The following is a 14,344-nucleotide window of genomic DNA, read 5'->3' as shown; positions in this document are numbered from 1 at the left end:
AGTATGACCTCCCAGATACAGATGCATTTTGGACTTCTCATCCACTTAGTCTTTTTCATTCAAACTGGAAAATCATGTGGTTTCATTTTTATTATTTTTTTAATTGAGAGGATTGTCAGGAGAAATGTGTATATGGCTTTATTTTTATTTTAATCAACAAGATTGTCAGTAGGAAATTCATTCTGAATATAGCATACATGGAGCAAATATTCCTTTTTGGTCATGACATTTTTTCATTATGATGGGGGTTTGCCAGGGCATATACCATGTTTTAATGCCTTTTACATATAAAATCACAACATGATAAGACTTTAGACCTCTCTGTAAAAGTTGAGGTATCATGGGAACTAGCATGCTCTGACTGGCTGCCTCAATTAATAAAATAATCAGGAAATCTCTAGGGTTTGGGTATCCCTTGATGACCTACATAAACCCTAGTTCTTATAAATCTGTTCACCCTTTTGCATCGGGGGAAGGGGAGAAGGAAAGCTGACCTGTTGGTGACATACACAGCATTATGCTTAGAAGAACATGGGTTTCTTCCGTGTTCTACCATCCTACTCTTGGCATGAAATCATAATCCAGTTTGTGAACCTACAATCATACATTTGAAGGAACTACACACATAGGGGACAGAATGACCCTAGGCTCTGACTGGGTATCTTTGTTTATATTTTGATAAAGAAGTTTATGGAAAAACATATTTTCAATTGAACAATAATTTGAGGCATGGTTAAAAAAATATTATGTATGTTCTAGGAATTATTATTTAAGATTTAGGAAAAAACATGAGGCTTTAACTTGAAGAACTAACTATATTTTCAGGGCAAATCTATGTTGTTTCTTATTTATTTACACTTTGGTACTCTACAACACCATTAGGATGTCTAGCTTCAGATTTTAAAAGTAGGTATTATCCCTTTGATCCCTTCATGTGCAAACTAGCTTAGCAACCTACCCCCAGGAGAGTAACCACAGAGCCAGTGGATCTATCCCATGCTCCCTTGCATGAACCAGCCTGGCACTTTGCCCACAGGGAAGCAGCGCCAGAACCAGCAAACTAGCCACACAAACTCTAGCAGCCTAGGTCACAGGGGCACTTATAGGCATCACTGACAATGACTACAGAAACTTCAGACAGACTACACTACTGTCCTCACCCAGAACCAAAGCCAATGCACTCTACCCAGCTGACTCCCTAGGATACATCTTCAGGTGAAAGTCTTTCCCTCTGGAATCTACTGTATAAAATAGGAAGAGGCAACTCTTCCACGAGATGCACAGATATCAACAGAGGGACACAAGAAACATGACACTACCAAATGAGCACAGTGATTCTCCAGTTACTTAACACAAAGAAATAGAAATTTGTGAATCTTAAGGAAACTCAGAGAGATACAAAAGAACACAGATAGACATTTCAAATACATTGGGAAAATAATTTATGATCTGTATAAGAAATTGAACAAAGAGATAGATATCATTAAAAAGAACCAAACAAACTTCCACTTGAGCAGCCTGAGACATCCATGGATGGGGGCAGTTTCTCCTTCAACTGCTCCTACCACAGCCTTTCTTAGGACTTTCCCAGCAAGGCCAAGAGGGTCTTTGAGGAAAACTGCATCCGAACATGCCTTGAGGGAAGGTGTCAAATGCAGAAGCATGGAAAAGAGTTACAATTTGAATATGAAACCATTTTTCTAGTTCACCTTAGAGAAGACTGTTGACACACTAGTCGAAATGGTTCCAATCGCCTACCTTGCAAGGCACTTCAGGTTCAAAGAATTTCCTTTGTAAAAACGACAAGGGAGGTGTCACAGTTTTCCATTTAGATCAACAAATTCAAGTTCTTACCATGGAAAATTCACAGAAGACTGAAGTGGTTCTTCTTGCTTGTGGCTCCTTCAGTCCCATCACCAACATGCACCTCAGGTTGTTTGAACTGGCCAAGGACTGCATGAATTGAACAGGAAGATATAGAGTTGTCAAAGGCATAATCTCTCCCATTGATGATGCATGCAAGAAGAAGGGACTCATTCCTGCCCATCAGCAGGTCATCATGGCAGAACTTGCCACCAAGAATTCCAAATCGGTGGAAGTTGATACATGAAAAAGTCTTCAGAAGGAGTGGATAGAGACTGTCAAGATGCTAAGACACAATCAAGATAAATTGGAGGCTAGTAACTGTGATCACCGGCAGAACTCACCTACACTGGAAAGGTCTGGATGGAAGAGGAATTCCATGAGCTGAACAAAGACAAAATTCTAGTCAAAAGAAATCCCTAGAGCCAAAAACAAAAGGTACGCCAAAGGTTAAGCTGCTGTGTGGGGCAGATTTACTGGAGTCCTTTGGTGTTCCCAATTTCTGGAAGAGTAAAGACATCACCCAAATCATGGCAGACTATGGACTCATGCATTACTCAAGCTGGAAATGCTGCTCAGAAATTCATCTATGAATCTGATGTGCTATGGAAACACTGGAGCAAAATTCATGTGGTGAATGAATGGATCACTAATGATACCTCATCCACAAAAATCCGGAGAGCCCTTAGAAAGGGCCAGAGCCTCCATTACTGTACTAGATCTTGTCCAAGAATACATCAAAAAGCATAATTTGTACAGCTCCGAGAGTGAAGACAGGAATGTTGGGGTCATCCTGGCCCCTTTACAGAGAAACACTGCAGAAGCTAAGGCATAGAAATTCTACAGCATGATGTTTTGCACTTTCCTTTTAGGGTTTGAAACAATCTGGGTGTTAATAACTGGGAAAAGAAATTGTGGTCCTGTTGCATAAACTAAAGATTAAAAGTTTAGTAAAAATCAGTGGTAAATTAAAATCAGGGTTTTTTCTTTTTTCTTTGTATCAGAAGTTGCTAAGATGAATGTTTTCTATATGGTCTTTTTCTAAAAAAAAAAAAAAAAAAGTGTACAATTCTCTTTATCTTTAAAAAAAGAGATTAGCAGCACACAAAAACCAGAAGAATTTTCAGTGAAACTAGCTACAAACAAGAAGTCAGAAAGTACAATCTAGCTCTACCACATAAAAGAAGCAAAGTGTGGGGCCGGGCGCGGTGGCTCAAGCCTGTAATCCCAGCACTTTGGGAGGCCAAGACGGGTGGATCACGAGGTCAGGAGATCGAGACCATCCTGGCTAACACGATGAAACCCCGTCTCTACTAAAAAATACAAAAAAAACTAGCCGGGCGAGGTGGCGGGAGCCTGTAGTCCCAGCTACTTGGGAGGCTGAGGCAGGAGAATGGTGTAAACACGGGAGGCGGAGCTTGCAGTAAGCTGAGATCCGGCCACTGCGCCCCAGCCTGGGTGACAGAGCGAGATTCTGTCTCAAAAACAAACAAACAAACAAACAAAAAGAAGCAAAGTGTGAAAAGCAAAAGCTCATTTAAAATTCCACCTTAGGTTATAAAGAGAATTGACATTTATGCATGCCTGTTGTGAGTAATCTGCAGCTAAGGTAGACAAAGAAAGGAATTCTTACAGTGGTGATCTTGTAAAATGCACCATTGATAAATCATCTCCAGTTTTGCAAAATAAAGGTTGTGCATATGCCTGGCAGAAACATTGTACCAATAGTTAGTTCTCTGTGACACACATCACAATTGCTGACTAAAGTTTGGCAAGACCTATCTGCCTGGAGCTTCATCTTTGGAAGTAGGGAGTGAAGTCCAAGCCCTCATATGTTTAGAAAGGTATGCAAATATTTCTGATGCCCACCAGAGGTAGAGAGCTGCTGCCTTATACTCTATACACATTCACTTTGCCGTGTTATGGGTCATGCTCTAGCGTTGGTCATCCGCCCTCTCTTTATCTTCAGGAACAACTTCAGAGTTGACATCATGCTACCATGAATTGAGAGAAACACAGAGAATGAGAAGTCTATTCAAGGATTTTATGACTGTGTGCTCTTAGCCTTTATTGATAGCTTAATCAGAAGATCTAAGTGGGTTACAGCAGCACATGCTGTGTAGTACCATCTACTTGAGAGGCTGGAGCAGAAGGATCGCTTGAGCCCAGGAGTTTGACACCAGTCCCGGCAAAATAGTGAGAAGTCATTTTTAAAAACTCTGAAGTTTCTGAAGGACCCTGCTGTTTCTATTCCAGCCAACTATGATTCTGCCATTTGTGAATTTAAGCAGAAAAGGGGTCTGTTTTCTCATATTTTTTTCTTCTTGTCCTTTTGTATGAAGTTTAACTGAAAGTAGTATTCTCGAATAATTAGTCATAGCTTCATGTTAAAAACACATGCTCGTTACATGGTTTTCTACTGATTAAGATTTTGTGGAAGCTTTACCAATTGCTAAAGCAGAAAGACCAGAAATAACTTTTTGTAGAATCGTTTTGGTATTTGTGAAAATTGTCCTATGATAGAAACAGGACTAAAGTTAAATTTCTAATGAAAATATAATAATTTGCCTTTTTGCAATTTCTATTTCATTCCTACACCACCCCAGATGAAGGCTTTGTAACTCCAGAAGAAAAAAAATACTCAGATATGTGCAATTGCCAGATCTGAATCTATGGTTTAAAAAAGAAAAATGTTAAATAAAGTTAAGTAAATATATGTGCTTCAGCTCCCAATTTACTCTTACTAAAGCCTTCGGACCAATTCTCAAAAACAGGGAGGGTGCAAAGCCTGACACCTAGCAGCTTTCAGGATCCATCTGCCAAGTGAATGAAAGGTTGGAATCGCAAATCCTACAGATAAGAGTCATTTTTCTCCTCTATAGCTTCTTGGAGTTTAAGAGTTGAAGCAGCCCTGACAAGTAATGATTGAGCAAGAAGAAGCTATAATAATTGAACTTTATTTCTTCTGGGTAACTATACCTAGTTTATCTGAAGTGTTGTGTGAACTGCAAAAGGTTGCAATGCTGGAAACTTCTCTCATACTGTCATGCCTTCCCACTTAGAAATGCCCATGCCCTGCTCAGCTATGATTCTACTGACCTCAGGACCTCAGGATCTCACTGGACAAGGCATGTGGTGACCCTTGCAGGAGACATGATAATGGTGAAATGATTCTATTGTTATATCATTTATGGAGCAACAACTTTGTGCAGAGAACGAGCTGCGTGGCTTTTTCTTCCAGTGCTGAGGATGCTGCTGATGCTGCCATGTAATAGCATACTTTTGGGTGTCCTCAAGGATAGAACTTCCCCTTTGAATAATGGAAATTAGAACAATGAACTTCACAGGGGAATAAATATTAATGACTGATGTGAAGAAAATATGCCATTGTTTATTCCCTACCACATCATTTCCATAATTGGCTGTTGTACTGTGAATTTAGAGGAAATGTGTAGTGCCGGTGTTTTGTTTTGCTTGTTTGTTTGATGCTGGGGGTTTTGTGTGTTGCACACTTTACTCCTTACATTGTGTAATTTGAATGCAGCAAACAAACCCACAGTAAAAGTCCTTTATTGGCATCTTCATTCAGACGAATGGAGAGCCTTTGTGGTACTGTCAAAAAAAACAAAAATAATAAAAATAAAAAGAACCAAACAGAAATTTTGGAACTAAAAAATTTAACAAAATGAAGAAATACAATTCAGAGCTTCAACAGCAGACTAAATTAAGCAGAAGACAAAAATTTGTGAACTTAAAGGCAAGTCTTTCCAAATAACCTAGTCAGAGATCAAAAAGAAAAAAGAATGAAAAGAACAACCAAAGCCAGTTGGACTTCTGGGACACCAACTAAGCAAACAAATATTTGCATTATGGGATTTCCATAGGACAAAAGATGAAGAGAGACACAGAAAGGTTACTTAAAAATATAGTTTAAAACTTCCCAAGTCTTTGGAAAGATATGTACATCCAGCTTCATGAAGCACAAAGGATCCCAGACAGATTCAACCCAAAGAGGTTCTCTCCAAAGCACATTATAATCAAATCCTCAAAAGTTAAAAACAGAATTCCAAAAGCAGTGAGAGAAGAGAATCAAGTTACATATAAGGGAATCCCCACTAGACTATCAGCGGATTTCTCGGCAAAAACCATGCAGGTCAAGAGAGAACCAAATAATAAATTCAAAGTGCTTAAAGAGGTGAGGTGGGGAGGGGGAGACTGTCTATCTGGAATACTCTACCCAGCAAATTTATACTTCAGAAATGAAGAAAAAATAGCGTTTTTAGGCAAGAGAGAGCTGAGAGAATCCATCACTGCTAGACCAACCATATAAGAAATGTTAGAGAGAGTGCTTCAACTGGATATATTAGGAAAATAATTACTAGCATGAAAAAAATGAAAGCATAATCTCACTGGAAGAAGTAAATTTATTATCAAATTTAGAATACTCCATTACTGTAATGGTGGTATATAAACTTTCAGTTGTCACTATAGCTACAACAGGTTGTTAAAATACGTACACAATATGAAAAGATACAAAGTAAGCAACAAAGTTATAAATTTGGTGGGGGAGGCCAGGTGCAGTGGCTCATGCCTACAATCCCAAAACTTTGGGAGGCCAAGGTTGGGGGATCACCTGAGGTCAGGAGTTTGAGACCAGCCTGGCCAAAATGGCGAAACCCCATCTCTACTAAAAATACAAAAATTAGCTGGGTGTGGTGGTGCGTGCCTGCAGTCCCAGGTTTTCAGGAGGCTGAGGCAGGAGAATTGCTTGAACCTGGGAGGCGGAGGTTGCAATGAGCCAAGATTACACCATTGCACTCTAGCCTGGACAACAAAGCAAGACTCTGTCTCAAAAATACAAATAAAAAATAAACAAATTTGGGGGGTAGAAGATAGGTCTAAAATATTTGTATGCAGCCAAAGTTAAGTTATTATCACTTAAATTATCTATTATAACTACACAGTTTTTAAAATGTAAGCCCCCATGGTAGCCACAAAAAAAAAAAAAAAATTACAGCAGATACACAATGAAAAGGAAAAAAAAATCAAAGTTTATCACTACAAAAAAAAAAAAAAAATCACCAAACCACACAGGTAAACTGTAAGAGAGGGAAAAAGGAACAAAGGAAATATAAAACAACCAGAAAATAATTTAACAAAATGTTAAGAGTAAGTTCTTACCTATCAATGATAACCTTGAATGTAAATGAATTAAATTTTCCAATTAAAAGATATAGAGTGGCTGAATGGGTAGAAAACAAAACCCAACTATATGTTACCTACAAGAGATTTACTTTACCTATAAGGACACACATAGACTGAAAGCAAAGGGATGAAAAATGATATTCAATGCAAATGATATTCAATGCAAATGGAAACCAAAAGACTACAAGAATAGCTATACTTAGATAACGGATAAGTTGAAAATTGAAAGAGACAAAAAAGGTAAATCTATAATAAAGGGGTCAATTAGCAACCAATTATAACAACTCTAAATAGATATGCACCCAACACTTTATATATATAAAGCAAAATGTTATAACATCTAAAGAGTAATACAGCCTGCAATACAATAATAGTAGAAGACTTCAACACCCTACTTTCAGCAATAGATAGATCATCCAAGCAGAAAATCAGCAAAAAAACCACTGGATTTATACTGCACTCTAGACCAAATGGACCTAACAGACACTTGCAGAACATTTCACCCATCAGCAACCTACAGAATACACATTTTTCTCAAAGGTACATTGAATTTTCTCCAGGATAGATTATATGTTAGGCCACAAAACAAGTCTCAACAAATTTTTAAAAATCAAAAACGTATTATTTTTCTGATCACAATGGAATATAATTAGAAATTGATAACAGGAAGAATTTTAGAAATAATAGAAATACATGGAAATTAAACAACATGCTCCTAGAACAACCAATGGACCAATCAAAACATTTAAAATGAAAATTTAAAATTTCTTGAAACAAATGAAAATGGAAACATAACACACCTCAATCTACGGGATATAGCAACAGCAGTTCTAAGAGGGAAGTTTATTATTGTTTATAGCAATAAATGCCTACATCAAAAAAATATAAAGATATCAGATAAACAACCTAACATTGTACCTCAAGGAACTAAAGAAAGAAAAAACAAGAACAAGCTAAATTTAAAATTAAGAATGAAGGGAATAATAAAGATCAGGACAGAAATAAGTGAAATAGAGACTAAAAAAATACAAAACATCAATGAAACAAAGAATTATTTTTAAAAAGATAAAGTAAATTGACAAACCTTTAGCTAGACAAAGAAAAAAGAGATAAGACACAAATAAATAAAATCAGAGATTAGAAAGAAGACATTACACCTGATACCACAGAAATACAGAGAATCATAAGAGACAATTATGAACAACAAATTAGAAAATCTAGAAGAAATGGATAAATTCCTGGACACATATAACCTACCAAAATTGATAATAGAAAATGTGAACAGACGAATAATGAATAACAAGATTCAATCAGTAAAAAAAATTTCTGATCACGGAAAACCATGGGACCTGATGGCTTCATTGCTGAATTCTACTGAATATTTAAAGAATAATTAATACCAATTCTTTTGAAAGTATTCCAAAAAACTGAAGAGGAGATAATTCATCTAAATTCATTCTATGAGGCCAGCATTACCCTGATACCAAAACAAGACAAGGACACAACAAAGAAAGAAAACTACAGGCCATCTCCCTGATGAATATAGGTGCAAAAATCCTCAACAAAATACAAGCAAACCAAATTCAACAGCAAATTAAAAAGAGAGTTCACCATGATCAACTGGGAGAGGGAAGGATGATTCATCATATGCAAATCAATAAGCATGATACATCACATTAATAGAATCAATGACAAAATGGATGCAAAAAAAAAACATTTGATAAAATTTAAAATTCCTTCAGGTTACAATCTCTCAACAAATTAGGTATAGAAGGAACACACCTTAACACAATAAAGGCCAAATATGATAATTCCACAGCTAACATCATACTGAACAAGGAGAAGTTGAAAGCTTCTCTTCTAAGATCTGGAACAAGACAAGCATGCCCACTTTCAACACTTTCATTCAACATAATACTTAAAGTCCTACCCAGAGCAATTAGGCAAAAGAAAGAAATAAAGGGTATCCAAATGGAAACGCGGGAACTCAAACTGTCCCTGTTTTCATATAACATAATTTTCTATATAAAAAACCCTAAAGACTCCACCATAAAACTATTGGAACTAATAAACAAAATTAGTAAAGTGGCAAGATACAAAATCAACATACAAAAATCAGTAGCACTTCTATGTGCCAATAACAAATTGTCTGAAAAATAAACCAAAAAAGCAATCCCATTTACAACAGTTACAAGAAAAAAGATACTTAGGAATAAATTTAACCAAGAAGGTGAAAAATTTCTACAATAGAAATTATAAAACGTTGAAGATGAAATTGAAGAGGACACAGTAAATTGATAAAGATATCTTTAGTTCATTGATTAGAAGAATTAATATTAAAATGTCTGCACTACTCCTAAAGGATCTACAGATTCAATGAAATCCTTATCAAAATTCCAATGATATTTTTTCAAAGAAATAGAAAGAAATCCTAAATTCATATGAAACCACAAAACATCTTGAATAGCCAAAGCAATTTTGAGTAAAAAGAACAAAGCTGAAGGCATCATACTAGCTGACTTCAAGATAAACTACAAAGCTATAGTAACCAAAACAGCGTGGTACTGGCATTAAAATAGACACATAGACCAATGGAACAGAAGAGAGAACACAGAAATAAATCCAGGCACTTAAAGCCAATTGATTTTCAACAAACATGCCATGAATACACATTGGGGAAAGAATAGTCTCTTCAAAAAATGGTTCTGGGAAAACTGGATATCCACATGTAGAAGAATGAAACTACACCCCATCTCTCTACAAAAATCAAATCAATATTGACTAGAAGCTTAAATCAACCCAAACGATCAAATTACTAGAATAAAACGTAGGGAAATCCCTTCATGATGTTGACCTAGGCAAAGATTTTTTTTGATAACATCTGAAAAGCATAGGCAACAGAGGTAAAAACTGATAAATGGAATTACATCAGACTAAAAACTTCTGCACAGCAAAGTCAACAGTTAACAAAGTAAAGAGACGACATACAGAATGGGAGAAAATATTTGCAGAGTATACATCTGATAAAGGGTTAATATACAGAATACAAAAGAAACCCAAACAACTCAATAGCAAAAAAACAAATACAGTCATGTTCCACATAACATTTTGGTCAATGATAAATGGGATCTAAGTAAACTAAAGAGCTTCAGTACAGCAAAAGTAACTATCAACAGAGTAAACAGACAACCTACGGAACGGGAGAAAATTTTTGCAAATTATGTATCTGATAAAGGTCTAATATCCAGCAACTATAAGGAACTTAAACAAATTTACAAGAAAATAAACAACCTCATTAAAAAGTGGGCAAAGGACATGGACGGAAACTTCTCAAAATAAGATACATCCAGCCAATCAATGATCATATGAAAAAAGGCTCAACATCACTGAGCATTAAAGAAATGGAAATTAAAACCACAATGAGATACCATCTCAGACCAGTCAAAATGCTATTATTAAAAAGTAAAAAAATAACAGATGCTGGTGAGGTTGTAGAGAAAAAGGAAAGCTTTTATACTGTTGGTGGGAGTGTAAATTAGTTCAGCCATTGTGGAAGAAGGTGTGGCAATTCCTCAAAGACCTAAAGACAGAAATACTATTCAACCCAGCAATCCCATTACTGGGTATATACCCAAAGTAATATAAATTATTCTCTTATAAAGACACGGCACACATATGTTCATTGAAGCACTATTCACAATAGCAAAGACATGGAATCAACCTAAATGTTCATTAATGATAGAATGGATAAAGAAAATGTGGTACATATACACCATGGAATACTATACAGCCATAAAAAACAACAAGATCATGTCCTTTTCAGGGACATGGATGGAGCTAGGGACCATTATGCTTAGCAAACTAATGCAGGAACAGAAAACCAAATACAGCATGTCCTCAGTTATAAGTGGGAACTAAAGGATGAGAGCACATGGACACACAGAGGGGAACAAAACACACTGGGGCCTATTGAAGGGTGGAAGGTGAGAGGAGGGAGAGGATCAGGAAAAACAACTAATGGATATTAGGCCTAATAACTGGGTGAAGAAATAATCTGTACAACAAACCCCCAAGACACAAGTTTACCTATAGGACAAACCTGCACTTGTACCCCTGAACTTAAAATAAAAGTTAAAGAAAAATTTTGGTCAATGATAGCACATGTAAAAGTGATTCGATAAGATCACCATATTGTATTTTTTGTGCCTTTTCTATGGTTAAATATGCTTAGATACACAGATATTTACCATCATGTTACAATTGTCTATAGTATTCAGTACAGTAATGTACTATACAGGTTTCTAGCCTAGGAGCAATAAGCTATACAGTGTAGGTCTGTGTAAGTACATTCTGTGATGTTCACACAATAACAACATTGCGTTACAATGCATTTTTCAGAATGTATTCCAACCCTTAAGTGATGCATGACTGTAACCGGATTTAAAAATGAGCAAAAGACCTAAATAAACATTTCTGAAATGGCCAACAGGTATATGAAAATATGCTTAACATCACTAATCATCAGAGAAATAGAAATAAAAGTCACAATGAGATAGCACCTTGCCCCAATTAGAATGGGTTTTCTCAAAATACCAAAAAATGACAAATGCTAGTATAGATGTAGAGAAAAGAGAACTCTCATACACTTTTGGTGGTAAATTAGGACAGCCATTACGGAAAACAGTATGAAGTTTCCTCAAAAAATTAAAACTAGAACTATCATGTGATCCAGCAAGCTCACTATTGTGCATATATTCAAAGGAAATGAAATCAGTATGTCAAAGAGATATCCGCACTCTCATGTTTATTGCAGCGCTATTCACAATAGCCAAGATATGGAATCAGTCTAAGTGTTCATCAAGAGATGAATAAAGAAAATGTCACAAATATACACAATAGAATGCTATCTGGCCATAAAAAAGAAGGAAATCTTATCATTTATGGTAATATGGATTAATCTAGAGGATGTTATGTTAAGTGAAATAAGACAGGAACAGAAAAACAAATACTGTATGATCTTACTCATATGTGAAATCTAAAAAAGTTGATCTCATAGAAGTAGAGTGTAGGGAAGTGGTGACCAGAGGCAGAAGAGAGTAGGGTAAGAGGAGGATGGGGAGAGATTAGTCAATGGGTACAAAGTTACAGTTAGATAGAAGAAATAAGTTCTGTGTTCTGTTGCACAGTAGCATGACTACAGTTAACGATATTGCATTGTATATTCCAAAATCGCTAGCATAGAGCGTTTTCAATGTTCTCATAACAAAGAAATGAAAAATGTATAAGGTGATTGATATGCTAAATACCCTGATTTGGTCATTACACAAGTATACATGTACTGAAACTTCACTCTGTACCTGATAAATATGTACAATTATAATGTGTCTGTAAAAACAAAACAAATGTAAAAGCCATATATGACAAACCCACAGCCAATATCATACTGAATAGGCAAAAGCTGGAAGTATTCCCCTTGAAAACTGACACAAGACAAGGACTCACCACTCCTATTCAACATAGTATTGGAAGTTCCGGCAAAGGCAATCAGGCAAGAGAAAGAAGAAAAGACTATTCAGATACAAAGAGAGGAAGTCAAATTATCTTTGTAGATAACATGATTCTATATCTAGAAAACCCCATAGTTTCGGCCAAAAAGTTTCTTAAGCTGATAAGCAATTTCAGCAAATTCTCAGGATAGAAAATCAATGTTCAAAAATCACTAGCATTCCTGGATACAAACAACAGGCAAGCAGTGAACCAAATCATGAATGAACTCCCATTCACATCTGCTACAAAAGAATAAAATACCTAAGAATACACCTAACCAGAGAGGTGTAAAGTCTCTACAAGGAAAACTACAAACCACTGCTCAAAGAAATCACAGAGGACACAAACCAATGGAAAACATTCCATGCTCATGGATAGAAAGAATCAATATTGTGAAAATGGTCATAATGCCCAAAGTAATTTATAGATTCAATGCTATTCCCATTAAACTACCATTGACATGCTACACAGAATTAGTAAAAACTATTTTAAAATTAATATGAAACCAAACAGAGCCCAAATAGCCGACAATCCTAAGCAAAAAGAACAAAGCTGGAGGCATCAGGCTACTTAACTTCAAACTACATTATGAGGCTACAGTAATGAAAATAGCATGGTACTGGGACAAGACCAGACACGTAGACCAATGGAACAGAAAAAAGAACTGGGAAATAAGACCACACACTTACAACCATCTGATCTTCAACAAACTTGACAAAAACAAGCAAGGGAGAAATGATTCCCTATTTAATAAACAGTGCTGAGAGTCCTGGCTAGCCACATGCAAAAAATTGAAACTGGACCCCTTCCTTACACCATATACAAAAATTAACTCAAGATGGATTAAAGACTTAAATGTAAAATCCAAAACTATAAAAATCCTAGAAGAAAATCTAGGCAATACCATTCAGGACATATGCATAGGCAAAGATTTCATGACAAAAACACCGAAAGCAATTACAACAAAAGCAAAAATTGACAAATGGGATCTAATTAAAGTAAAGAGCTTCTGCAAAGCAAAAGAAACTATCGTCAGAGTGAACAGACTACCAACAGAATGGGAGAAAAATTTTGGAATCTATTCATCTGACAAAGGTCTAATATCCAGAATCTATAAGGAACTTAAATTTACAAAATACAAACAACCCCATTAAAAAGTGGGCAAAGGACAGGAATGGACACTTCACAAAAGAAGACATACATGGGACCAACAATCATATGAAAAAAAGCTAAACATCACTGATCATTAGAAAAATCCAAATCAAAACCACAATGAGGCCGGGCACAGTGGTTCAGCCTGTAATCCCAACACTTTGGGAGGCCGAGGTGGGCGGCTCATGAGGACAGGAGATCGAGACCATCCTGGCTAACACGGCGAAACCCCTTCTCTACTAAATATACAAAAAATTAGCCGGGCATGGTGGCACATGCCTGTAGTCCCAGCTACTCAGGAGGCTGAGGCAGGAGAATTGCTTGAACACGGGAGGCGGAGGTTGCAGTGAGCTGAGATCACGCCACTGCACTCCAGCCTGGGTGACAGAGTGAGACTCTGTCTCAAACAAAAACAAACAAACAAACAAACCCACAATGAGATACCATCTTACACCAGTTCAGAATGGCTATTACTAAAAAGTAAAAAAGCAACAGATGCTGGCGAGATTGCAGAGAACAAAAAAAAAGAATGCTATACACTGTTGGTGGGAGTGTAAGTTAGTTCAACTCTTGTGAA

At 36.4% G+C, this 14,344-nt stretch overlaps 1 protein-coding gene and 1 pseudogene across 2 annotated transcripts in view; both read left to right on the top strand.

Annotated features, from left to right (window-relative positions):
• TSHR (thyroid stimulating hormone receptor) overlaps nucleotides 1–14,344 on the top strand; it is a 171,947-nt gene that overhangs the window by 78,710 nt on the left and 78,893 nt on the right. The gene's annotated exons all lie outside the window — the stretch shown is intronic.
• On the top strand, nucleotides 1,856–2,698 carry LOC117069242 (annotated as a pseudogene).

Source organism: Trachypithecus francoisi, unplaced genomic scaffold, assembly GCF_009764315.1.
Source record: "Trachypithecus francoisi isolate TF-2019V2 unplaced genomic scaffold, Tfra_2.0 Lachesis_group3, whole genome shotgun sequence".
Lineage (NCBI taxonomy): Eukaryota > Metazoa > Chordata > Mammalia > Primates > Cercopithecidae > Trachypithecus > Trachypithecus francoisi.
This window is presented reverse-complemented; position numbering and strand designations above follow the sequence as displayed.